Here is a 24,384-nt window from a genome sequence, read left to right as displayed (position 1 = left end):
TCAGTCCCATAGAATGGGTTTCTCAATCTCAGAACTACTCGCATTGGGGGCTGGGTGACTATTTGCTAGGGGGTATGTTGTGCACCAAAGGATGTCGAGCAGCACCCCCGGGCCTCTACTCGCTAGGTGACAGTAGCACCTCTTCCCCCATTGTGACAACCAAAAATGTCCCTAGACGATGTGATGGGTCCCGGGGGGCAGTGAGGTGGCAAAACCGCTCCGGTTGCGGACCAGTGAGAACGACTGCCCTAGACTGAACTCCTGACAGGACAGAGCTCCTTTCCTGGCTCTGCTGCAAGGAGTGAGCTATATGATCAGAAGCAACTCCCTTACTCTCTTTGGGCTTCCCTTACTTGCAAAATGAGAGTTGGCAGAGGGGCGCCTGGGTGGCTCAGTCAGTTCTGCCTTCAGCTCAGGTCATGATCCTGGGGTCCAAGGATCGAGCCCACGTGGGGCTCCCTGTTCAGTGGGGAGTCTGCTTCTCCTTCTGGCCCTCCCCCCTCCTGTCCTTTCTCTCTCTCACCCTGTCTCTCTCTCAAATAAATAAATAAACTCTTAAAAAAAAAAAAGAGTTGGGAAAACACTCCTTCCAAATCCTATGAGTCTATGGAAGTTTGGCTCTATCTATTATAACGTGTTATATCACTTGCTCTGGAAAGGTTGGGATAAAGTTTACCATATACTTACACTGTAAGTATAAGCCTAATCCTTCCACTAACACTAATGCTAATGAGCAAATACTTACAGATGCTGACTGTTTACAAAAAGAAATTGATCGAGAAGTTTACATTCTTTGTGGAAAAAGATGTCAGTCCCAAGAGAGTCTACCCTGGGCCCAGCCTGCCTGTGTTTGAATCCTGGTTCTGCCTCACACAGGCTGGGAGGCTTTGAACAAGTTGCTTACCCTCTGAGCCTCAGTTTCCTCATCTGTTAAAATGGAGATGGGGTTATTTACGACGTCAGCGCTGCTGTGAAGATTTAAAGAGATAGAACAGTACCCGGCACATTGTGCTCAGTAAGGGTTAGCTGGGATAGCCGTGAACTTGAGGCTGATTTACCAGCACGAAGTCATCATGGTTCCCCGCTCAGGGCGGAATGCACACAAGTGAGTCCTACCAGTGTTCAGAAGGAACACTCCCACAGGGAGAGAATCATGAGGAGTACCTCCGAAGTTTGCGTATACTTTGTTTTTGGTGGGGTGCTGTAGGGCAGGTGAAGGGGGCATTGGAGAAGGCTCAGAAGTGCTCAGTGAATAACTGGTGGAATCATGGAGGCTTTTGATACAGATCTAAGTCACTCAGAGCGGGGAAGTGACCTGCCCAAGGCCACACCAAAGACAAAGATCAGAGCCGGAATTAGTGCCCCAGATTCTTGGCTCCTGTCCAGTGCTCTTGTCTGACCAGCACGGTTGGGGTTCTAGAAAGAGGCATTTCTTAGTGAGGAAGTTTTCAGTGCCCTAAATGCCTGGAGTTAAAGAAGGTCAGTCTTGAAAGCCCCAGGGGCAGGGGCCGGGGCAGGGCAGGGGAGGGGAGGACTGTTGGGCAGGTTGGGGTCAATGACGCTAGAGCTGAGTGGTTGGGAACCTGTCCTATCTCTGAGAGGGCTGGGCTGAATGCTTACTTTCATATTGTCTATTAAATAGAAACGCCAGGATCACTAAGGAAATGGGGTGAAGGGAGGGCCTATAAGTGAAGAGTACAGATTATTTCCAAGCAAGAACCAGTGAGAATTTCAGGCTCTCTGTTTGCATTCAGGTGAAAGGTTAATTATAAATCAACTCTAACAGATGGTTAAAGAGGTTCCACCCAAGCTGTATTCTGCAACACTTCATTCTCTGACGTTGGGTATTGGCAATTTGAGATATGCACAGGCACTGATTTATACAGGTGGGTTGGGCCTGAGAGCGCAACATAGTAGGAGTCCCCAGAATTGTGGGGGACCGCAACTGCTAAAACAATCAAAATAGCGTTGCCTTATATTTGCGGAACTCTGCTCGATGGTTTCATGGACATCGTTGAGCCCTGACAACTCCATTACCCTTATTTTATCTAAGTGCAAACTGAGGCTGGGTGAGGTTAACTCGGGATCCCTCCCACTGTGGACCACACCGTGCTCTGTCCCCTCCTGGGTTAGCCAGCCTAAGTGAAGGCAGAGTGGAGTGGCATTTGCTGAGCAGAGCACCTTTGCTAGGCCCTTAGATTTGGTCTTCAGAACTCTGCCACCCGCATGACCAGCCTGAGGTTTGAGTGCCCACATTTACAGAGCCAAGTGACGTAGGACTGAGGTCAGACTCCCCCAGTGGGACTTTGGGCTCCCAAGGACTGTTTGGTTTGGGGCAAGTAACTTAGCCTCTCTGGATTGTCCTCATCTATAAAATGTAAAGAGCGATAGTTCCTACTTCACACCTTTTTGGGAGGTTTAGAATGAGATAATGCTTAGGACGGACCTGCTATATACTCAGAATAAGGGTTAGTTATTTAAGCTACATTCTATGTTTCTATTCTAGCTACATAGTAATATTAATTCCAGCAAGATTAGATAATTACAGGAATATTACTCGATTACAGAGATACACTATAAAGCCTCCATGGCCATAGGCAGAGAACACGGTTTAGGTTCCTCCCCCTTGTCTGACCTCCCCTACAGGCCCTTCACAACCAGCAGCGCAGACAGAGCTGAGGGGCTAGCTGGGCCCCCGGCCATGTGATAAGAGCAGTTGTGCTTCTGGGTGGAAGGGCTGGGGAGCCTCTCTCTGCGGCCAGAATCCGGGTGGTACCTCTGTACTTGGCAGGCACCGTCCCTTTCTGAGGCCGGGAAGGCTGAACAATGGGCGCTCTGTTGCTTGCTGGGACCATGTCTCGGTATCTAACTGGGTCAGTAATGCAGCTAAGTTGAGTGGGCCCCGGCTCCGGGGCATGTGTGACAGGGCAGGCAGAGAGGCTGCTCGCTCTCTGGGTCTGTTGGCACCCCAGAAAGGGTCCACCTGCAACCATGTGCCAGGCAGTGCTCCCAGCACCACGGAGCTCCCCCGGGGATCCCCAGCCGTCTTGCATGACAGCCTGTGGTTAGTACCAGGAGGAGGGGGAGGGGCAGTGCTGGGCGCCCCTGGTCAAGCAATGGCAAGTGCCCACCAGGGCCTGAATCCGATGCTTGTCCCTAGAGTGGTGCCCCTCACTGAACAACAGGGTGGGACCGTGGAGTTGTTGCTGCCTGATCCCCGGCTACAACCCTGTAACTGGTATTTAGCAGAGACATTGCTTGGGAATCCATCAGGACTTTGCTCTCAGGTGTAGGGGGGTCGGGGGGAGAGGGACAGATTAAACTAACCTCACACCTCTTACGTTCCAGGTGGTGTGCCAGGCACTTCACGTTCATGTTGTCTCTTAAACCTCACAACAGAGGTAATAGCGTAACTATTCCCACTTTACAGGCCAGGAAACTGAGGAATAAAGTGACTTGCCCGAATGACACAGCTAGTAAGCAGTAGAGTTAGGATGAGACCCTGTGCCTGGCTCAGACCCATACCCTTGACCATCTCCGGCATTGCCTTGCTACACTAAGCCTCTGTTATTTCTCCCTTGAGTTTGGGGAGTGGGGAGCCCTCTCATTTCTTGAAATGCCAGCTTCTGAGCTGCGGCTTCAAGGTTTTCCTGGGCTCTTGGGGCAGGGTTGTGTAGACAGGGTGTGTGCCCTCTTGAGGCTATGGCTGTCAGGAGCTAAGGACTGGGTCGCCTACCCTTCGGACAGGGCTCCTTTGACCTGTTCTTAAAGGGTGCTTTTGTTTCTTCACTTGCAGATTTTAGGGGATAAATCTGAGAATGACTTCGAGGCTGCAGTCTAGAAATCCAACCCCCCCCCCCCCCCCCCCGCCGTGAACTCCTTTCCATCCAGCCGGGAGCCCTCTTTTCTTCGCAGGTGAGATGCAGGCAGGCTTCCACCTGGGTGTAATTAGACTCCTCTACGCTCCCTGGCTCCGGGCTCTCCGGGCTCTCGAGACCTGAAGGTTTTGCAAGTGCTTCTCCCCTCCCTAATACCTGGTTGGCTGTCATTCATCAGAGCCTCACGCCACCAGGGAACACCTCTCCTTGCTCGGCCCCTGCTCCCCGGTTGCTTTGGAGACAAATCAGGACTCCACCCACTCCTGGACCTGGGTTCCGAGAGCCAGAGATGATGGGAGAAACTCTGTCTCCGGACTTCACTGTGGCGTTTTAATTTCTATTCATTGGGAGAGTGGCAGATTAGAGGTTGTGAAACTATCAGAGAAAAACAGCTTCTAAAAATACCAGTGTTGCTAGCGCGATGGGCCCGGTTTGGAAAGAGGGCGTCTTGCATTTCCCGCCCCCCCCCCCCCACAGGTGAGAAGACAACAGGGTAATTATCCAATGAGCAGTGCTGGCTGGCGGAGGGGCAGTGGTGCCGGGTGCTCGTGGTGCCTATCCGCCCGCTCCACGACAAAGGGGCATGCTAGAGCCCTGTAAATAATAGTTCCAGATTAGCTGGAAGGGGGGATGCTGTTTCAGAAAGTGAACAGCTTCAGCATTCTCTATGTCTTTCCTGGCAGAAACTCCAGTTGTCTTCGTGGGGCTGGCCTGGCAGTGAGGTCACCGGGCTAGAAGTTGTGAGGTGGCCTCATTGTCGCTGGTGCCTGTGCCCATCTCCTCCAGACCCCTCTCCCCCGCAGCGGTCCTGTGTGTCCCCCCAGGCCTGCCACCTTCCTAACCCCACCCATACTTCAGTCCTGACCCCATCACTCATCTGGGCGTCTAGCAAGTTTCCCTAAACTCTCTCTGGCCCAGTTGCCCAGTTTTTAAACTGTATTGAATAATAATCCCTATCTTGCATTCATTGGGGGTTTAAAAAAATAAGAATGAAGTATTACAAAGGGCCTGGAGCATGACAAGGTCCCAATGCATCTAATTTTTCTTTATAATATAAGCAGGTAGGTCACAGGAAGCACAGCTCTTTAAGAGGGTGCTTGAATGAAGCACAAATAGTTGAATTTCAGGCCTTGGGGAAGATATTTTTGGACTGGTGAAACTTTCTGGAGCCATTCAAATTCTACGGAGATGTCCATCTCTTCGGCTTATTTGTAGGGTCAGCTCTGTATTATCATGAAGTGGAAGAAGGCAAGAGAGATCACAGGTATTGCTTTTACAGTTTATAATGCTCTTTCAGATGCACACTCAGCATTATCAAGTAGCTATCAATGCCGCAATTTGCAGATGACGAAACCAGAGGTCAAGATTAAGTCCCTTTTTCAAGTTGTAGGTCTGGACTCCCCAAATCCTGGTTCCTGCCCCCCAGTAAGATGTACTAAGGAAATTCATCCCTAGGTTGTCAGAAGATGCCGGGGTATGGCCCATATTAGAGGGGGTCCCAGGTATTGCCAAAAGGAAGTATGAGGGGGGAGAGGTTTGCTCATCTGTAGAATTATTTTACTATAAGACTGGATAATGAGAGGTCAAAAAATCCCAGGATTTCTTCTGTCCTGGAAACTTCTCCCTCTCCCCAGACCTGGTCCCTTTGTCCTAAAGGCCCCAAGCCTGGGCTTTACTCTTCCGACATATTTCAGAGGATGGGGCAGGTCAGAGAGGCAGCTCCTGAAGCTTCCAGGAAGAGATGGGAAGGAAATGGAGCTTGGGATTGTTTTCCTTCCAAGATGCCTACCTCTGAAAGCAAGGCATTCCTACAGGTTGCTAAGACAGAATGGATATGACAGTCACTATTCCAAGCACCCAGCACTGTGCCCAATGAATAAATAGCTGTTGGATGAGTGGCATAGATAAGGAAACTGAGGCATTTGGTGGCCAACCGGAGCGTGGGCCCTGGTCTCAGAGAACCACCCAATTCCTGGCTGGAGTTGGGCTTAGGGATTGAGTAAGCCCACTTCCTTACTTTACTGATGAGGAAACTGAGGCCCAGAATTTGTGGAGCCCCATAGCTTCTCGGGGGCAGAGCTTGGTTTTCCTGATCTCCGGCCTCCCGGCCACGTGCTCACAGTGTCGCCGACAGCAGGGTTTTCTGATGTAGCCATCACAAGCTTACCTCAAACCCCACAAATACTTCAGCTGAATTTCCTTAAAATAACTGTTGTGATCAACTTAATGTGCTAGAGGTACCGGGGGGTGGGGGGTGTAGGGGAAAGAAAATCCTGTTAAACGTGCTAATTGCTGAGAAAACTGCTTCTGAATGATGGTATGTGCTCTGGAAATGTGTACTGATTAGTCCGCCCGTTTGGGCTGCACTGTTTCTAGAGCAAGAACCATCAGGTAGGGGATAACGCGACTGATAACCGAGAAACCAAAATGCAGTCAGTTTTAAGTGACAAATCCTCTGGAAGCTATTTACTAAGGGACTATCTGGAGATGCCCAGATTGAGACTATATAGTTTTCTCATTTTTAGAAGTTCTAAGTGCCCAATAAAAGCAATGCTGTTCCCACCGCTAAGGAACAATGGCTAGTGTTTATCGAGTACTTACTATGTCCCAGGCACTCTGTTAAGCGTTGCGCATGCATCATCTTTACTCCTCATGACAAACCTAGCAAGTAGAGATAATACCTGTAGCCCCGTTGACATGAGAGCAAACTGAGTTTCTGCAAGGTTAAATCATTTACCTGCTTAAGATCTACATTACTAAGCAGCCCAGCTGGGACTTGGACCCGGGGGTATTCGACTGGAAGACCCCGAGTCTCATTCACGAGGGTTCTACAGTCAGCCTGTTATGTGTAGTCAGAACTGCCCTTGAAACTCTCGTAATCACTCATACGGGATGGAATTCAGCCAATACAGGCATACCTCACGCAGGAGATACTGTGGGTTGGTTCCCGACCACCACGATAAAGCGAATATCACCATAAAGTGAGTCAAACGCATTTTTTTGTTGCCCAGTGCAAATAAAAGTTACGTTTATATTATACTGTGGTCTGTTAAGCGTGATAGAATTAGGTCTAAAAAGTACATACTTTCATTAAAAATACTTTATTGCTAAAAAATGCTAACCATCGTCTGAGCCTTCAGCAAGTCATAATCGCTGACCATAGGTCACCATAACAAATATGATAATAATGAAAAATTTGAAATATTGCTAGATTTACCAAAATGCGACGCAGAGGCCCGAAGTGAGCAAATGCTGTTGGAAAGATGGTGCCGACAGATTCGTTCGATGCAGGGTTGCCACAAACCTTTAGTTCGTAAAAAAACACACTATCTGCCGAGTACAATAAAGCAAAGCGTAATAAAACAGGGTATGCCTGTGTTTTTCCCAGTGGATCATCAGATGAAGGCCAGGTTGAATGAAAAATAAGTGTCTTTGTATGCTAGAATCATACTCAGGGCAACGAGATGCTCATGCAATGTGGGGCACTCAGGAGGAAAGTGCGCCCCACCTTCCACCTCACACCCACGGTGGGCTCGTGCTCACCAAGTGGCCTGGTGAGTGGAACCATCCCTGTGCTTATGATTATTATTGTTCTTTCTCTCCTGTGCTAGCTCACTGTCTGGTTGTTTGCTTGCCAAACACCTGTCCTTGAATTCTTTCAAGTTCAATGCATCTAGGAAGGGATTCCACCGCGTTATCCCCCAAGCTTCCAGCTGGTAAATGACACAAACAAACACCAAGCAAAACAAGTTCTTTGGCTCTCACGGGCCAGTATTCAATCTTCTGCAGGCCACACATTTTGCTCGTGTCCTTTTTTTTTTCTCCAAAGATTTTATTTTTACTTGACAGAGAGAGACACAGCGAGAGAGGGAACACAAGCAGGGGGAGTGGGAGAGGGAGAAGCAGGCTTCCCGTGGAGCAGGGCGCCCGACGCAGGGCCCGATCCCAGGACCCTGGGATCATGACCTGAGCTGAAGGCAGACGCTTAACTGACTGAGCCACCCGGGCGCCTCATGCTCGTGTCCTTCTTAGTGAGGTGCCCTCTGACTGCTGGGTGGTGGGAGCAATCCTGTACCCCATGCACTCGGGGTCTGTGCTCACATCATCCACTCATCCCACCAGCACTGAGTGCACGCAATGCCCAGACCTCCAGGGTACGGGGGATCTCAAGGAGGCATAGCTCCTGGAGAGGGGGGACACAGGAGAGAACCAACGAGTACAAGACAGCTGGACACTTGGGCTTGCAGCAAGTGGAGGCAAGGCAGGCATCTCACTAGGGCAACCGGCTGTCCTGGTTTACACGGGACTGCCTGATGTAGCCCCAGAAGTCCCACAAACCAGGAGATTCCTCAGTCCAGGCAAACTGGGACGGCGGGTCACCCTCACCCAGCCGAAGGAGACGAGGAAGGGACACTCCAGGCGAGACCGATCCAATGTTTAGCACCTCTCTGGGCACATTAAAGAGAGAGAGGGAGAGAGGGGAGGGGGAGCCGGGCCGAGGGACAGACACCCGAAGGGACAGTGGCGCAAGAGAGCAGCATGGTTAGAGTGGAGGGTGTGTGTCAAAGAGTGGTCCGGGAAGAAGCTGGGGGTTGTCTTTTCACTGGAACCTACTTCTAGGAAGCACAGAGACACCCTGGCTGCCTGATGCTCGGGAAGTGCTTCCTGGGACAAATTCTGGAGACACAGAGAGAAGCGTGCTGTATGGGGCACACCCGCTTTGGGTCTGGCAGTCCTCAGCCACACTTCTTGCCGAGCCCCCCCCCCCCCCCCGCCCCCCCCAGCATGGGCTGCAGAGCTTCTCACTGCTCCTTGTCACGGCTCTCTTCTGCATGGGGAGTAACCTCAATGCCTCTGAGGAGAAGGGGCCCAGGCCACACTCACTCTTCAAACCTCAGTGTCACTGGGAAGGAGGCATTGGGCCACCTGGAAGGCTGGCCGACTCTGGACCTTCCCTGATCCTCAGTAATGTGTCAGCAGGGATGGCAAGAGCTCCCTTGTGGGGAGGTTGTGAGGCCCAAACACGAGCATGTCTGCCTGAGTGCCCGGTCCAGTGCCCAGCACGCAATGTGTGCACGGAGGAGTGACGTCCAAGCCGAATCTCTGAGGAGGACCTCACAGGTGGAGGAGGGCAAGGACACTCAAAGGACCGAAGGCACGGAGCCCTGAAGGAGCCTGTGAGCCAGAGGAGTGGTGAATGGCGCGGGGGGCTCACCCTGCCAGCCTGCCCCACCTCCAGTGCTCCCGGACACCGTGGATGCCCAGAATCTTTAGAGCTGTCACTGACCCCTGCCTCCCCTCACCCTCATGAGTAGTCACCATCTCCTGTTAATGCTACCTCCTAAGTCTCTCTTGAATCCCCTTTTATCGGTCCCCACCCTCCAAGGGACCGTCAGCTCTCTCCCAGCTGCTGCCTCCCCACAGGTCCCTTCTTCCACTCTGGCCCCTTCCAGTCCATTCCATGCACTGGCAGCCGGTGTCATCACTGTGGAGAACGCAGAGCTGACACTGTCATCCCCCTACTAACACCCTTCGCTAGATACCTGTTGTTCTTGGGGGAAGCCAGCCACAAGACCACCCTGGGTGCTGAATCTTATGGTCTAGGACCACTTTTCAGCTGCCCCTTGAGCTACGTTCCTCCTCTGTCTCCACCCTCCTGCCACGGTGGCTTTGCTCAGTTCCTAGAACACAGCTCACTTTTTTTCCACCGAGAACCCTGACTTGCAACCCACTTCCTTCCCATTGGCCCAGTTAACTCCTAGTCATCATTTAGGTTTTCATGTAAATGCCACTTCCTCACCGTGTCCTGTAGCATTCTCAGAGTGTTCCATCTGTGGCCGGTTTTATTTAAGCACCTTTGAATTTGGGGGAGAAGGCGTTTTGAGAGGCAGCGTACCCAATGGTAGGAGCATGAACTTGGGAGCCAGGGTGCCTGGGCTCAGAACCTGGTGCTCACACTGGCTGTGGGGCCTGGGCAAGCTATTTACCCACATGGTGCCTCAGTTTCCCCATCAGTGCAAAGGGATAATGATAGTCTCCATCTTGTGAGTTGTTGTGAAGATTAAATAAGTTAATATTGCTAATGCCCTGCAGAGCACCATGTCCAGTCCATAGTAAGTGCTCTACCAGCATTTGTTACATAGATAAAAGAATTGCCTCTGAGCATTTTGCTCACACCCCAGGCATGGCATCTAGGACACACCTTTAGTCAGATGTGCTCATCCCCCCTTCCTCTCAATCATAAAGTCCTTCTGAAGGCAGGGAATATGGCTTAGGCATCTCTCTGCATGCTGGTGCTCAGGAAAATGCCCAGCGCACAGGGAATTATTGACAAATAGAGTTGGAAAGGAATAATGTGATGAAGAAGGCTTGAGATGTCAAGGATAGAAGAGAATACTAAAGGCAGACCTGCATGCTTAACTCTACTCATACCCATTAGAACAATAGGCCAACAGACAGGATCAGAGGAGATAATTCTCCCAGGTTTTAGTGGCTTGCCCTCTTGGGTAGACTCAACACCACTGGTGGATTCCCCCCAAGTTTCCATAGAAATTTTCTCAAATAGCTCGGGCCTCAAGAAGAGAGTCCACGTTGGACATAAATTTAAAAACAGATAATAAAAATTTGAGGAGTGATCTGGGATGGCTGGGAAAGTCACTTTAAAAATCCCCTTTTTAAGTATGGAGGGAATTAAGATATTTGATTAATAGATAAATCTCCCGGAGAAGAAATTAGAAAATACTCAGTTTTCTTGCTTCAATAGCACTTTTCACAGAGCTATTAAATTACCAATACTAAGTAGGAAAAAAAAGAGTACTCATTAAAAAAAATTGATTTAGGACAACTTGCTAAGAAATATTTTTACTCAATGAGCATGGTATCATTGGAGGTCGCTGGGCCCTTTAACTCCCCAAATTTACTTAAAAAATAGATGGAGAGCCATCTTTCTACTTTTTATCTGTGGTTTATTTTGGGGAATGGCGTCTGTATGCTGAGTGGTGATGTGGCAATGAGAGAGACTTGGTGAAGGGACACAGGTGACCCCTTTCTATCCTGACAACAAGGTCCCCTCCTACCCCACCCACGGCTCTAGGGATGCGCATGCGTGCGTTCCTGGGAAGCTTCTGCCAGGTGCAAAATCTCCTCTCTTCAGGATCGTGGGTGTGATTCTAAATCACAGCGCAGGGTGTCAGTTGTTGTTTGCCAAATGTCAGAACAGAGCCTCCTGGAGTTGGACTGTGTCTTAGAAAAGCTCCCCTCAATGGCCACTTCACCGGTCGGTAAAACTTTTGTAACCCGTGGTCGCATCTTAATCTTGAGTAAACTGGCATTTGACAGAGGGAGGATTGTATCTGATACTCTGCATAGTTCATATGATTTGCATGTCATTTCAGGAATGATAAAAGTGAATTAAAGATAATGTAAAATATTGATTCCCTTCTTGAAGAATTTAGTTATTTGGTTGGTTAGCTTTGAAGAATATAGGAAATACTTGTTCTATACCCACATCGTTTTGTTCTATGCCCACATCACTAGGGAGACCATAGTTTAGGCTGGAAATCACACTATTGCTCAGAGACACACCCAGCTACCCTCTCACTGAGTAAAGAGCTCCCCTAACGCATCCCTGATGGGAGGTTGTAAGGCTGGCCAGGTCTGACAAATCATGCAAGTGATCTGTGCAAGGCTCTGGATGAGAGTTAATTGCTCCAGGAGGCCCAGTTAGCGGTAGAGTCAGGCCTCAAACATAGATTTCCTGACTTCTAATCCTGAGCCCTTGCAAAAGTCCCCAAACCCAGGGCCAGGGACTGGTATTGATCTTTCGGATAATACCACACCACAAAGTTTTTCGGCTTGCTGTGGATGTTTGCCACGAATGTTGCCTTGGAAACATGGGATGTCCCCATCAGTGGGTTGGACGGGACATTCCAGGGGTCTTGTGGTCTCCTGTTGTCTCCAGGAACACTGCTCAGGGTGGATGGGCCCAGGCAAGGAGGGGAGCAGTGCCCAGAGCTCGAGTGGCCACAACGGCCCCACGTGACTGCTTAGTGACCTTCCTTCTTTTTATGAACTGTTTCTACCTACACGACCTAAGAGGTATATATGTATTACTTGCCATTTTACAGATGAAACAATGAGGCCCAGAGAAATTCGGTAATTTACTGAGGACTCAGGTCGGCCTGACTTCCAAGCCTGAGGAAGCTCTTCTCATGACTCCATGCAAGTAGACAACTCTGTCCAAAAGTTGACTTGACTGTCTGGAGAAGAGAGGGTTGGAGAGCTGGAGAGGGAAGATGAGGCAGTTGGAAGCTTTTCTCCAGCTCACTTTATTAAGATTATTTTTAAAGATTATTTTTAAAGCGTGGGCTCCCTTTAAAAGGAAGGGTCCCTACTAGATGCCTCTGGGGTGGAAACCGGGAGACTGGGGGCTGGGCTGGGAGGGAGACTTTTTAGCATACACTATGTGGCACCTTTTATAATTTTGTACATGCACATGAATGACCTTATAAAAATAAATAAAATTTAAATGTAAAAAAGAAGAGAAAGATACTGTAGGCATTTGCTAATAAATTTAGTCTGCAACAAATGGGAATACAGAACATCATGACAAGTGTCCTCCTACTTCTGACCCCCAGGCCCTCCTGCCATCCTCCTTCCCCCAGTCAGCCACTGCTATTGTTCTAGAGACACTTATAAGCACACATGTGCATGTGTCCTCTTTTACATAAGCTGGATTAGGCCATACGGACTGGGTGGCATTTTGTTTTTTCACTTAAATCTTGGAGGCCATGTACTGAGATTTGTTTATCCAGGTCCCTGTTAATAGACATTTACATTGTTTCCAGTCTTTTGCTAATCCAAAGTGAATTTTCTTTCTTTCTTTTTTTTTTTTTAACGATTTTATTTATTTATTTGAGAGAGAGAGAGAGAGAGAGTGAGCGCAGGGGGAGGGGTAGAGGGAGAAAGAGAATCTCAAGCAGGCTCCATGCTGAGCGCCGAGCCCAACATGGGGCTTGATCCCACAACTCTGAGATCATGACCTGAGCTGAAATCAAGAGTCGGCTGCTTAAACAACTGAGCCACTCACTTAGGGACCCTTCCCTCAGAGGGAATATTCTTAATATGTCTTTCTATACCATGTGCAGGTCAATCTGTAAGATAAACATTGAGAAGTGCAATTGCTGGCTCAAAAGATATTTGTGTGTCTTTAATTTTTAAAAATTGTCGGTGTGGTTTAACTTTGAGACATACTGCCAGGCTGTCCCCCCGAAGAGGTCACACAATCGCCCTTCTGCCACAGGAATGAGGGTGTTGGTTCCTTACAAGCGGGAAGCATTTTTGCAAAGTGGAGCAAACTTTTCTTCTATAGAAGAGAGGTCTGTAGAGACACAGTGCATTCAATTGAGAGCTGTAAGGATTGATGGTGTGGCCCCTCGAGGGCAGGGGCAGGACCCTAGAAATCACGGGCATTTGTCCCTCTCCCTGGGGACTGGGCTTTCCCCCTCCACGAGCCAATCTATGGATATTTATGGAGCATCTGTTGTATGTCATGCACTTTACCAAGAGCTGTAGGGATCATCAAGGAATCAAAGACTCTGGACCTGCTCTCAAGAAGCTTGTAATCTAACTGGGCAGCTAACAAATCCCTTATGAGAAGAGAAGCAATGATACAAGGCCAGGAGCCAATGTTCTAAGTGAGGCTTATGGACAACAAATGTCTTAGGAGTTTGGGCGAGTCAGATCACGTCTAGCTGGTATGCTCTTGGGAACACTGCTCAGAGAGAGCAGAATTTGATGCTAGCCTTGAAGAATCAGTAAGATTTTTCTGGGCCAACAGGAAGAAGGTGGGTGTTAGAGGTGAGGGATGGATTTTTAATTTCTAAGCAGTCATTAGTTTGTGCTGACCACTTGGCCAGATAGAGTGCAAGACACACAGTCATTCATTTGCTCAAGCAGTACATGCTGCCTGCCTACTGTAGGCCGTGCAATGCCCTAGGAGTCCAGAGAACTTAGATTCTTGGCACTTTCATATTCGTATGCCTCATTTTACAGACAAGCAAACTGAGGCTCTGGGGCTGTTAAATAACTAGCCCCAAGTCACCGGGCTAGTGCGTGGCCAAGCTGGGGGTTCAATGTCGGTGTTCTGATCCTCACTGTGGTGCTTTCCCTTGCTAACTGCTGCAGAGCCAAAGTACAGAAGGAGAAATACACAAGACGCGTTTGCTAGACAAAATATAGGTCAGTCTATGAAAGACAAATCGGGCACCAGACCTGAGGTCTATTCAAGCTGTCCAAACTGCATACCCTTGTAACAAAACAATTCTGTAAGAAAAGATGACATTTCTGTGGCCCAAAATTTCACGCCTATGCAAGTGGTATTTATTTTTCCCTGTAAATTACAATCTGCATTGACATTATTAAGGAAATCACATGGACCCAGCAGAAAATGAAGAATCCAACTGATTATTTTTATTGCTATAGAAGTCCTTTGTAGGCAGGCTGGGAAGAGACCCAATTTCATTTGCTTGTAATATTGCAAATGCCGCTAATTGCCTGTCTTTGGTAAAAGATAGAGACAAAGGAACTATCAAAGGTATTTATTAGAATTTCTGTTTGGACAAATTAGCTTTGCATTTCAGTGGCCTTCATCTTGGTGCAGAACCCCAAAACTCCATGCGTTACTAAATGATAGTCCCGACATCACCTTTCCTACTGTTTATATAGTTGTTTGTAGCAATGTCTGTAAAGTACTATTGAATTGACTATTTTCAGACAGATTTTTTTTTTTCCTGTAGAGGTTGAACTATCAGTCTATTGCCATTCAATTCAATTTAGTAGTTATGACAGTTGGAATAACTACATTGCATCTTAATATGTGTGTCTCATGCATAAATTACATTGTTTGCCCAGCAGTAATGAGCAGAGAAGCCGCCAGGAGACTGAAAATCAGTGCTCAATAGAGAACTGGGTCTTGTAGGTTGGAAAATGTCCATTGAACATTTGAGAGCCCATTGAACTTCAACTCTGGGGCCATCAGAATGTGGGCCACGTGGTTGGTACTTAATGGATCTTTATTGACAGGACAACCCATTAATGCTTACAAAAATTGGCCTACCTCTCTAGTCTGATGTACATTTTCTCATTCATTCATCCATTCATTCATTCCTGAGAGCTCAGTATTCTTGGAGGTGTGAAGAATTATTCAATTTGTCCATTGAATTACAACTCCCAAAGTTACAAAACCAGTTCACAGAACTTCTAGTAGAGCAAGGTAGGAGGTGGTCTGTGGCATGAAACAACACCCCTGGGAGAGATGGTGTGTCATAGGCTTAGACCCAGACTCTGAGTTCAATTCTTGTCTCCTATGCTTACCAGCTGTATGACCTTGGGCAATTTGCATTACCTCCCTAAGTCCTAGATTTCTCATCTTTGAGATGGGGAGAAATCACAGTAATACCTACATGGTAGGGTTCTGAGAGGAGTCAGTGAAAGAGAGCTTGTAAAGTGCCTAGCACTCAGCTCAAGAAATGCAAGCTATAATAATAATAATTACTATTCTTGGAATTGAGTTATTACTTCTGGCTTGGAGGCAAGGCAGGTGGTGGTGGCTTTGGTGTGGGTCAAGCGAACGGTGGGGGGGGGGGGTGGGCCTTTTGGGGGCAGGAGCTGAAAGCTAGAGACTCGGAAGGTGGGTGTGGGGTGGTTAGACGTCCCTCTGACGGGAGCCGAGGGAGAGGAGAGAGGGCTGGAGAGGTGGGTGGACCAGACCATGGAGGGACTTGTAGACCCCTGCAGACTGGCACGTGGTTAAAATTTTCTCCAAGAATCAGGCCGGTCCTCAGAGGTCAAGGAGAAGTGACCTGGTAAAAATCAGTTGCTTGAGGCCTGGCTCCCCTGGAGATCAAGTATTTTATCCTAAAAATGAAATTCAGTTACTGCTCAGTCAGGCAGTTTCTCAAATTAAAGCAAGCAGAAAACAGGGGCATTTTCTAGATTCTACATTATCCGGCTCTGAAACTCTGTGTGCGCTCCAGCAGGGGCAGGCGGGGCGAAGGGACACATGTCTTCTACAGGCTGAAAGGGAGAAACATTATCAACGATTTTGGAACCCTTTTATTTTCCTCTGTGTGGGGTTTCGTGCCCTTTACGATAACGAGGTGAATATTGTCCCCCCCCCCACCCAAATTACTAAACTTCAAAGTGCTTTGGCCCACATAATGTCTCCTGACCTTTGGCCAGTTCCAGTCTGTCCCCAGGAGCCGAGCCTGTGGTGGGTGAGCCACCAGGGCGTTTTCTGGAAAACAGGGGCCCCGCCCTTGAACCATGGCCATCTCACCCCTGCTTCCTTCTTTCACTTCTTTCTGCAGCTCATGGAGCCTCAGAAGCACCTTACCTCTCTGGCCAAAGAGATACCTTGGCAGAGAATATCAAGGCACATTCTGTTTAAAAAGGTAGGAGATGAGAAGAACCATGAGAGACGATGGACTCTGAAAAACAAACTGAGGGTTCTAGAGGGGAGGGGGGTGGGAGGATGGGTTAGCCTGGTGATGGGTATTGAGGAGGGCACGTTCTGCATGGGCACTGGGTGTTATGCACAAACAATGAATCATGGAACACTATATCTAAAACTAATGATGTAATGTATGGGGATTAACATAACAATAAAAAAATTAAAAAAAAAAAGTAGGAGATGGGGGCGCCTGGGTGGCTCAGTGGTTAAGCATCTGCCTTTGGCTCAGGTCATGATCCCAGGGTCCTGGGATCGAGCCCCGCATCAGGCTCCCTGCTCAGCGGGGAGCCTGCTTCTCCCTCTCCCACTCCCCCTGCCTGTGTTCCCTCTCTCGCTGTCTGTCAAAAAATAAATAAAATCTTAAAAAAAAAAAAAAAAAGGTAGGAGATGGCAATACCCTTTTCCTGCCTGGAAGAAGCTCTACAGACCACTGGCTGGCTTCATCCTCCAAAGCCTGCGGACTACAGTTGAAGGGAAAATATTTTTAAAAAGGAAACGTGAAGAAGCTTGCAGGGGAAGACCCCACTCAGAGCTCAGCACACACTGACCGATGGGCACCGTCCTGACACGCTGCTGTCATTTGAATGGTGTGGATTGAGCCGGAACAAACCGGATTGCTGTTGGGGTGCAGAAGAACCCAGGCATAGTGCAATCCAGCAGAAATGGGGAGAGAGAGCCTATGGAGCTCAAGGCCATTCCTCTGAGCTCACTGCTACCAGGCAGCAAGCGGAGAACATTTTACAGCCCCCATGGCTGCCCCCACCATCCATTTAATGTGACCACAGCCTTCTGGGAAGGAGCCCTCAGCCTTGTTTCATAGGTGAGGAAGTTGAGGCTCCGAGAGGCTAACTGGCTTGACCAAGATGTCACGGAGCTGCTAGCACCTGGCGGGATCGGGGCTTTGGATTCAAAGCCCGTGCCCTGTCTGTGACATCATGCCACTGTCATTTGGTATACGGCCGGCAGAGTGGGGCCCAGCCTGGCTGACAGACTGACCCCCATGTCTAGCTCTGTGTGAATTGCTCTGTTTCGGGCTCAGTTTTCCCAGCTGTACGAAGGAGGGGACTGACTCCAACTTACACTATGATAGCACCCAGTGCCTCGTGTTTCCCCTGGCTGTCTCATTAGGTTCTGCTCTGAAAGAACCTGGTCTGCTTTCTTCCCAGATGAGTTCTGGGCACACCTGGCACTCTTCTGTACGAGAGACATGGAGAACCCGGGTGTTGGAAGCCCACGTTCATTACTTCTGTGCTGGTCCCTTAGCCCAGCTGGACTCAGTGTCTTCATCTGTAAAATGGGGACATATGGGAATACCTTCCTCCCAGGGTTGTTGGAAGAAGCAAGACAATGCATGGACTGTACTTGGCATGCTGACTGGCATAAATGTCCCCTAAATGATCTGTCACTTTTATTTATGTTTTAAAAGATTTTATTTATTTATTTGAGAAAGAGAGAGAGAACACACAAGCAGTGGGAGAAGGAGAAGCAGGCTCCCCGCTGAGCAGAGAGCCCGACGCTGGCCTCGATCCCAGGACCTGGGACCATGACCCGAGCTGAAGGCAGATACCTAACTGACTGAGCCACCCAGGTGCCCCAATCCCTCACTTTTATTGCTAACATTTGTTCGGTCCTCACCGTGTGTCAAGCACTGTGTTAACCAGTTCACATAAATTAACTCACTCAATCCTTTTAAATGACATAATGCAGGCAAAAAGCTTCACATGGAAAGTGCTCAGAGTGGTTCCTAGTGTTAAGATGGTGTCTTGCACAGTTAAACCTGCCCAGGTGTGGGCCCTATCCTGGGCTGCTGCTTTCCTGGGGACCAAATGCCATGACTTAGCTCTCGTGGTCCTTCGACATCTCTCTTTGTTGTAAATCCATGCCTTGCTCAAGGCCTGGCCTGGAAGACAGCGCCTCACGGTTCAGTGGGTTACTGGCAGACACAGGTGTGTGAGCCAGCCATTGCAATGTAGTCAGGAGGACCCCCGCAAGGTGAGTGTGAGGTGTGGTCGTGGGAGACAGGAGGGGCACAGTCACCTCTGACTGGAGGGCAGGAAGGTCAGGAAAGGTGTGGGGGACAGAAGATACTTGAGTTGGGTCTTGAAGGAAAAACAGAAGTTTGTGGGCAGAGGAAGGGAAGGAGGGCAGAGTCAGGAAGTCATAGGTCACTGGAGATGGTCAGCAAGCAGGCGGGGGGTGGGCGGCGGGGGGGAGGGTGCAGATGGCAGAGGGCTTTGGGGCCAGGCTAAGTTGCGTTTCTCTGGAGGCCATGAGGAGCCATTGATGAATCTTAGGGAAGAAATATGATTAAATCTACCTCCTTGTAAGCTCCCTAGGATTGCAGGTGAAGGAGGGATGGGAGGGGGTGGTCTGTGAGGGACCTAGAGCAGGAGCACAGGGAGGAGGGGGGGAGGGCATGAAGAGGATGGCGGCAAAGGGGTGTAGGGGAGGGGGTTGTGTGGGAGACATGTAGTGAGACATTTAGTGGCCTCTGTGTCCACTGAATAACTTCTCAGTCAGTTAGGTATCTGCCTTCAGCTCGGGTCATGGTCCCAGGGTCCTGGGATCGAGGTCAGCATCGGGCTCCCTGCCCACTGGTAATGGGCTTCTCTGTTGTTCCACTGGCCTCCCTGTGAGCCTCACTGTTTTGCTTCAGACACTGGGTGGATGTGGGGTAGGGAGAGCGAGACGGCCACACTGACTTCCAGTTCTCTGACTAGGGAGGTCCAACAAGGGAGGGCTGAGAAGGGCCAGGGGATGTGGCGTTGGGAGGAATCGTTCCCCAGCAAGGGCAGTTGGGTGGATTGAGATGGGTGTCCCTCTGCTGTGGCTGCTGGACCGAGGTCCTGAGTACACTTGTGGGGGTGGCCGGGAGACTCACCAGCCAGCTCTGACTATCGCAGTGTGGGAGTGACTTTGTGCCCTAAGTCACTTTGGGCAATTGAGGGGCCTGAGGATGTTTAGCCTGGGTGGAGGGGACCGAAAGAGGTCGAGGAAGCTGTCCCCCTCACAGTGACCCTTCCCGTCTTCACGGAGGAGATCTAACTCTTTGTGCTCCCAGATGCCAAATTCTGACACGTGAGTGAGAGGCAGAAGGAGTTGGATCTGGGCTCAATGTAAGAAACACTGTTTCCTCCTCTATAAGACGGTGACAAATCACCTGCGTCAGGGGTGGAGGAGGATAGAACAAGAAATGCATATGAAACGCTCTTTCCTGCTCCCAGCACAGAGGATGTGCTCCCTAACGGTCAGGATGCCCCTGAAGGAACTGTCCCCTCCTCCTTGGCCAAAAGTCCCCATGCTCCTCTGTGCCTGTCCCTGGAACTCTCCCCAGGGAGGGACAGTTGCTTCATGGTGGGTGTAGAAGGACCTGGGATCAAGTGGCTGAGGTCCTACCTTCCCATCCCAAGACTGCACTATTCCTCGGTGAGTAGATGGAACTGGAACTGGGGTGGCTGCCGTGTGTTTTAGCTGACAATGAGTCATGAATCAACGATGGTGAATTTCCTTTTAACAAGATCTGCTATGATGCAAGACAAGATAAAGAATGTGAAAAGGTTGTAGTCCAGCAGGGAAATTGGAGCGACTGGCCCCCACTTGTGTAGGTTGAGGATGGTCAGGATCCTTGATCTTATCAGAGGCAGTTTGGCAGACTGGGAAAGAGGGAGAGATTTGGGGTCAGGGAACCCAGGAGAAATCTCCATCTTCGTCCTCTGCCAGCTCTAGGACCTTGGACAGGTCACCTAACCTCTGAGGCGCATGGTCCTCCTTCTTAGCGTGGTCTAAAGACTTGCAGGAAATGACGTATGCAAAGCCCCTCTCTGTGCCTGGCATATAGGAAGTGTACAGGAAATTTTAGCCAAATCTATAGCTGAACCAGCTGATGCGAGAAAAATATTAACTGGAATGGTTTCCTCTCCTCCTACCTCCTGGCTGCATCTTGGGATGCTGTCCCCAGACATTTCCCCTGGAGTTCTGTCTGTGGGTTGTCATTTTGTCTGCGTGCCTTTCATCCTCCCAAAGTCTCGCTAATCGCACAGGAAGTGGGTGGGTAATGGGCTTCTCTGTTGTTCCACTGGCCTCCCTGTGAGCCTCACTGTTTTGCTTTCCTCACCACGGGGGCTTCTCACACCCTCTAATGACTGTTTTCCTTTCAGAAATGGCATATTTTTAGACAAAAGCATTTCCTGTGGCTCATCTCCCGACTCTGGCAGATCTCTGATTTCTCATCAGTTTTCCCCGCCTCTCTCTGGTCTCATAAAACCCACCCCAGCAGCATGTGCGCCGCAAATGCAGGAACCACTTGTTCCCAGTAGCCTTCTCGGCTCTGAGCTGATACCCTGTGCTCAGGGGCTGGGGCCGGGGGCCGGGGCAGGGCGGGCCTTGGGTGAAATGTTGGGTCCCAGTAGCGGGGATTCAGCTCCCCTCGGCCAACCCTGGAGGGTGGGGGTCGTGATGGTGGTTTCAAAGTGCCCCAAACCACTCACCCTTCTTAGTCAAACCCAGATTGAAATGACCCCCTTCACCTTCTATTAACAACACAGACATACCCGGGTTTGAATTATGGCTTCTCCATTGACTAGTTTGGTGAGTGACTTAAATGCTCTAAGCCTGTTTCTTTATTTGGAAATGGGGATAATATTAGTAAGCCTCACAGGGCCATTGTAAAGATTATATTAAGTACAGTATATAAGCAAAATATTTAGCATCCATACCTGGCACTTAGTTTTTCTTATTTCTGATTTAAATAAGTATCATAATTTAATTAAAATTGCATTTTAAATTGATAACATTTATAGTACTATAATTTATTATTTAATTATAATGATTTGTGCATGTGCTTTACTTCCCTCACTGACTGTAAGCCCCTTGAGGGAAGGGTCTAGATCCTCTTCATCACTGAATACAAAGGACAGAGTGAGTACGCAGCAAATGTCTGAGGGGCTGAGGAGTGTGACCCAACATTTTTTGGAGCCAAAAGGCTTCATTACATCTGTCAAGTATGGAAAGCTCACAGCCTGTGCAGGGGTTCTGTGTGGGGCCTGGAGGAAGGTAATGAGAGGAAGTACATGACCAGCCCTTGACCCCTGGGCACTCCAGTGGGGAGACAAGTAAGATCCAGAAGGAGAGGAGCCCAAAGGGCATTAGGGGAGGGAGAGTGCCTGTGCCTGTACTGGCTGGGGGAGTGTTGCCCACAAGGACAGCTACCACTGGGTGAGGGGGAAAGGTGGGTAGAGGACCTTCAGGCACCTGCCCCCTGTAAGCCTCTCTACACAATGAGGATTGGTTAGCCATGTATTTCTGTTTGCTTTAGTTAATTTACTCAGTTGACTCTCATTTTTGGAGCCCTGACTCTAGGTGGTTCTTTTAGCCAAACCTCCACTTACGCCTAGACCACTATGACCTGTGTGTCACTTAGATTGTCTCCCCCCCACACCCCACCACTCCATGAGCATGACAGACATGGCTAATGGATCACAGCGTTCTTCACACTGAGCCTGGTGTCATGGCGGTCATCCCGGATGGAATGGAATTGCTCCTTAAGCTTAAAGCCACTTACCATCTTTGGTCTAGACTCTTAGATCACTGGGTATGGCCTGATGCCTCCATACATTTCAAAAGCTTATAGTTTTCCCCACAAAAATGCTACTGTGCTTCAATTCCTTCTACCTTTCTTTATGGAAGCCTGTTTCTTACTCATTACTGGGAAGATTGGTAAAGTCTTAGGTGTTCGGAGGATGAAAGGCAGACAGACAAAAGGCCAAGTCTCTACCTTTATCTACTCATATCTGCCAAGTGTTTGGAAAGAGCTTAAGTTTTGACTTTGGACAATGGGTTAAAATGTGATTCTTTCTGTATTTTTTTTGTCTTTAAAAATTTTGTATTAAGCAAGTATTACTTTCTTAATAGAAAAAAATGCACTTTGGGATGCCTGGGTGGCTTAGTTGGTTAAGCATCTGTCTTTGGCTCAGGTCATGATTTCACGGTCCTGGGATGGAGTCCCGCATCGGGCTCCCTGCTGAGCAGGGAGCCTGCTTCTCCCTCTGACTGCTTCTCCCTCTGCCTGCCGCTCCCCCTGCTTGTGCTCTTTCTCTCTCTTTCTGACAAATAAATAAAGGAAATAAATAAAATTTAAAAAAAGAAAAAATGCATTTTATAATAATGCATTTTATTTTTTTAAAGAGTTATTTTTATTTATTTGAGAGAGTGTGCACCCGTGCACACACCAGTGGGGGGAGGGGCAGAGGGAGAGAATCCTCAAGCAGACTCCCCGCTGACCAGGGAGCCCGATGAGGGGCTTGATCCCAGGATACATGAGGTCATGACCTGAGCCGAAACCAAGAGTCGGATGCTCAACCAACTGAGCCACCCAGGTGCCCCTATAATAATGTATTTTATTTTAAAGTTTATAACACTTACTCAGAACTTATCACTATATATCCTTTTGTACCTTTTGAACAATGGACTATGTGAATATACTACCTCGTAAAAAATAAAGTCAATAAATTAAATGCTGGTCTTTGTGTTTGTACATGTGAATACCCTCTTTTATGAACAAATTTCCCATTTACAGTCTTTTGAAATTCAAAGAACATATTCGGTGAAGATAATGAGGATGATGGAAAGTTGTCTAGCACTGTGAAGGATGTACACCTGGGGGTGATCGAGTTTCAAAAAAAAAAAAATCCAGAACAGTTTTTAAAAGAATCTAGGTGGAAGGGAAAATACTGTAGGGCAAAAGGAATTTGAACTTAGTCCCTAGTGTGCAAGGCCCCTTTTGAAATTTCATGCCTAATTTCGTATTTGCAACTTTGTATTCTTTTTCTTAAAGTGAGCCTCCCCTTCCTATCCCGAGCTATATGGGGCTTCAGGCCCCATGAAACCCGGCTGTGCCCATGTACAAAGGGAAATTCTTCTTGGTCTCTACAGGGTTCAATGTCCATCAACCTTATAGCTGGAGTGGGAGCACCTGCCTTTTTCTCTATTCTTTTCTTGCCTCTTCCCCAGGATCCATATTTGTTAACAGGAATTCACAGGGAATTACCACTCCTGGGGTAACTAAGGCAACCCCAAGATTCTCAGCCTCCTTATCTGAGCCAGTCGGACAAGTGGAGGTGGTCCTTTTTTGGAGGCTGCTGACCTTCGATTCAGAGGGGCTGCAGTAGAAGGTTCACTATGGCCTCAGGCTCAAGCCAGATCTTCCTGTCCCTTGTGAGCGTGAGAAAGGCTGACAGTGTCTTCTTTCTTTGGTCCCCAGGACCCTGTGTATGATTGTGACCCTGGTGGGCCAGGGAGCGATCTTAGGATCCTTAATAGTCCAACATGTTTATTAAACTATCTGCCTTTATTCCTTCTAAGTTAGACAAAAAATAAGAATTATAGTGAGTCAGTGTTGAGTACTTATCATATCTTGTCACTATATTTAGATCAAGCAGAATAACTCTGGGTGTGGACAGGGCAGCAAAGCTGAGGTATAAATAAATACCTCTGTATAAAACTAGCAGCTGTGCAAATAAGTGGGCAGAGGATTCAAGGTGTACAGGAAGGGAAGAAACAATTTACTGGAAGTGGATTGTAAAGCACAAAAACCTTAATGAGGTAAACATATTCCCAGATTAGCAGAGTTCCATGGGGCGTGCATAGGGTAATTCCTAGGTGTCCTTATGACTAAACGCTAAGTGGTCTGGGGTGGGCCTTTGTGTGTTTACAAAGTTCCCCAGATGATTCTATTGTGAGTCCAGGGGTGAGAAGCACTCCATGTTCAACGGTATCAGTAGGGATCAATCACAAAGAAGATACTGTCCCAGAGCCTGGAAGGGTGAACTCATGTTGGGGATCACACCAGGATTTGTGGGGACCCCTCCATCTCAGGAATTAGACCAAGAGATAAATCCTTATTCCATAGAGCAGTGGTTCTCACACTTGAGCTTGCACCAGAGTCCAGGAGGGCTTGCTGAAACCAGGATTGCTGGGCTTCTGATTCATTAGGTCTGG

The 24,384-nt window shown here is 48.6% G+C and overlaps 1 protein-coding gene across 1 annotated transcript in view; it reads right to left on the bottom strand.

Moving 5' to 3' along the window:
* The window catches only part of LIPC (lipase C, hepatic type), a 152,293-nt gene that overhangs the window by 73,241 nt on the left and 54,668 nt on the right, over nt 1-24,384 (bottom strand). The window lies entirely within an intron of this gene.

This window comes from Phoca vitulina, unplaced genomic scaffold (genome assembly GCF_004348235.1).
Source record: "Phoca vitulina isolate PV1807 unplaced genomic scaffold, GSC_HSeal_1.0 scaffold20, whole genome shotgun sequence".
Lineage (NCBI taxonomy): Eukaryota > Metazoa > Chordata > Mammalia > Carnivora > Phocidae > Phoca > Phoca vitulina.
This window is presented reverse-complemented; position numbering and strand designations above follow the sequence as displayed.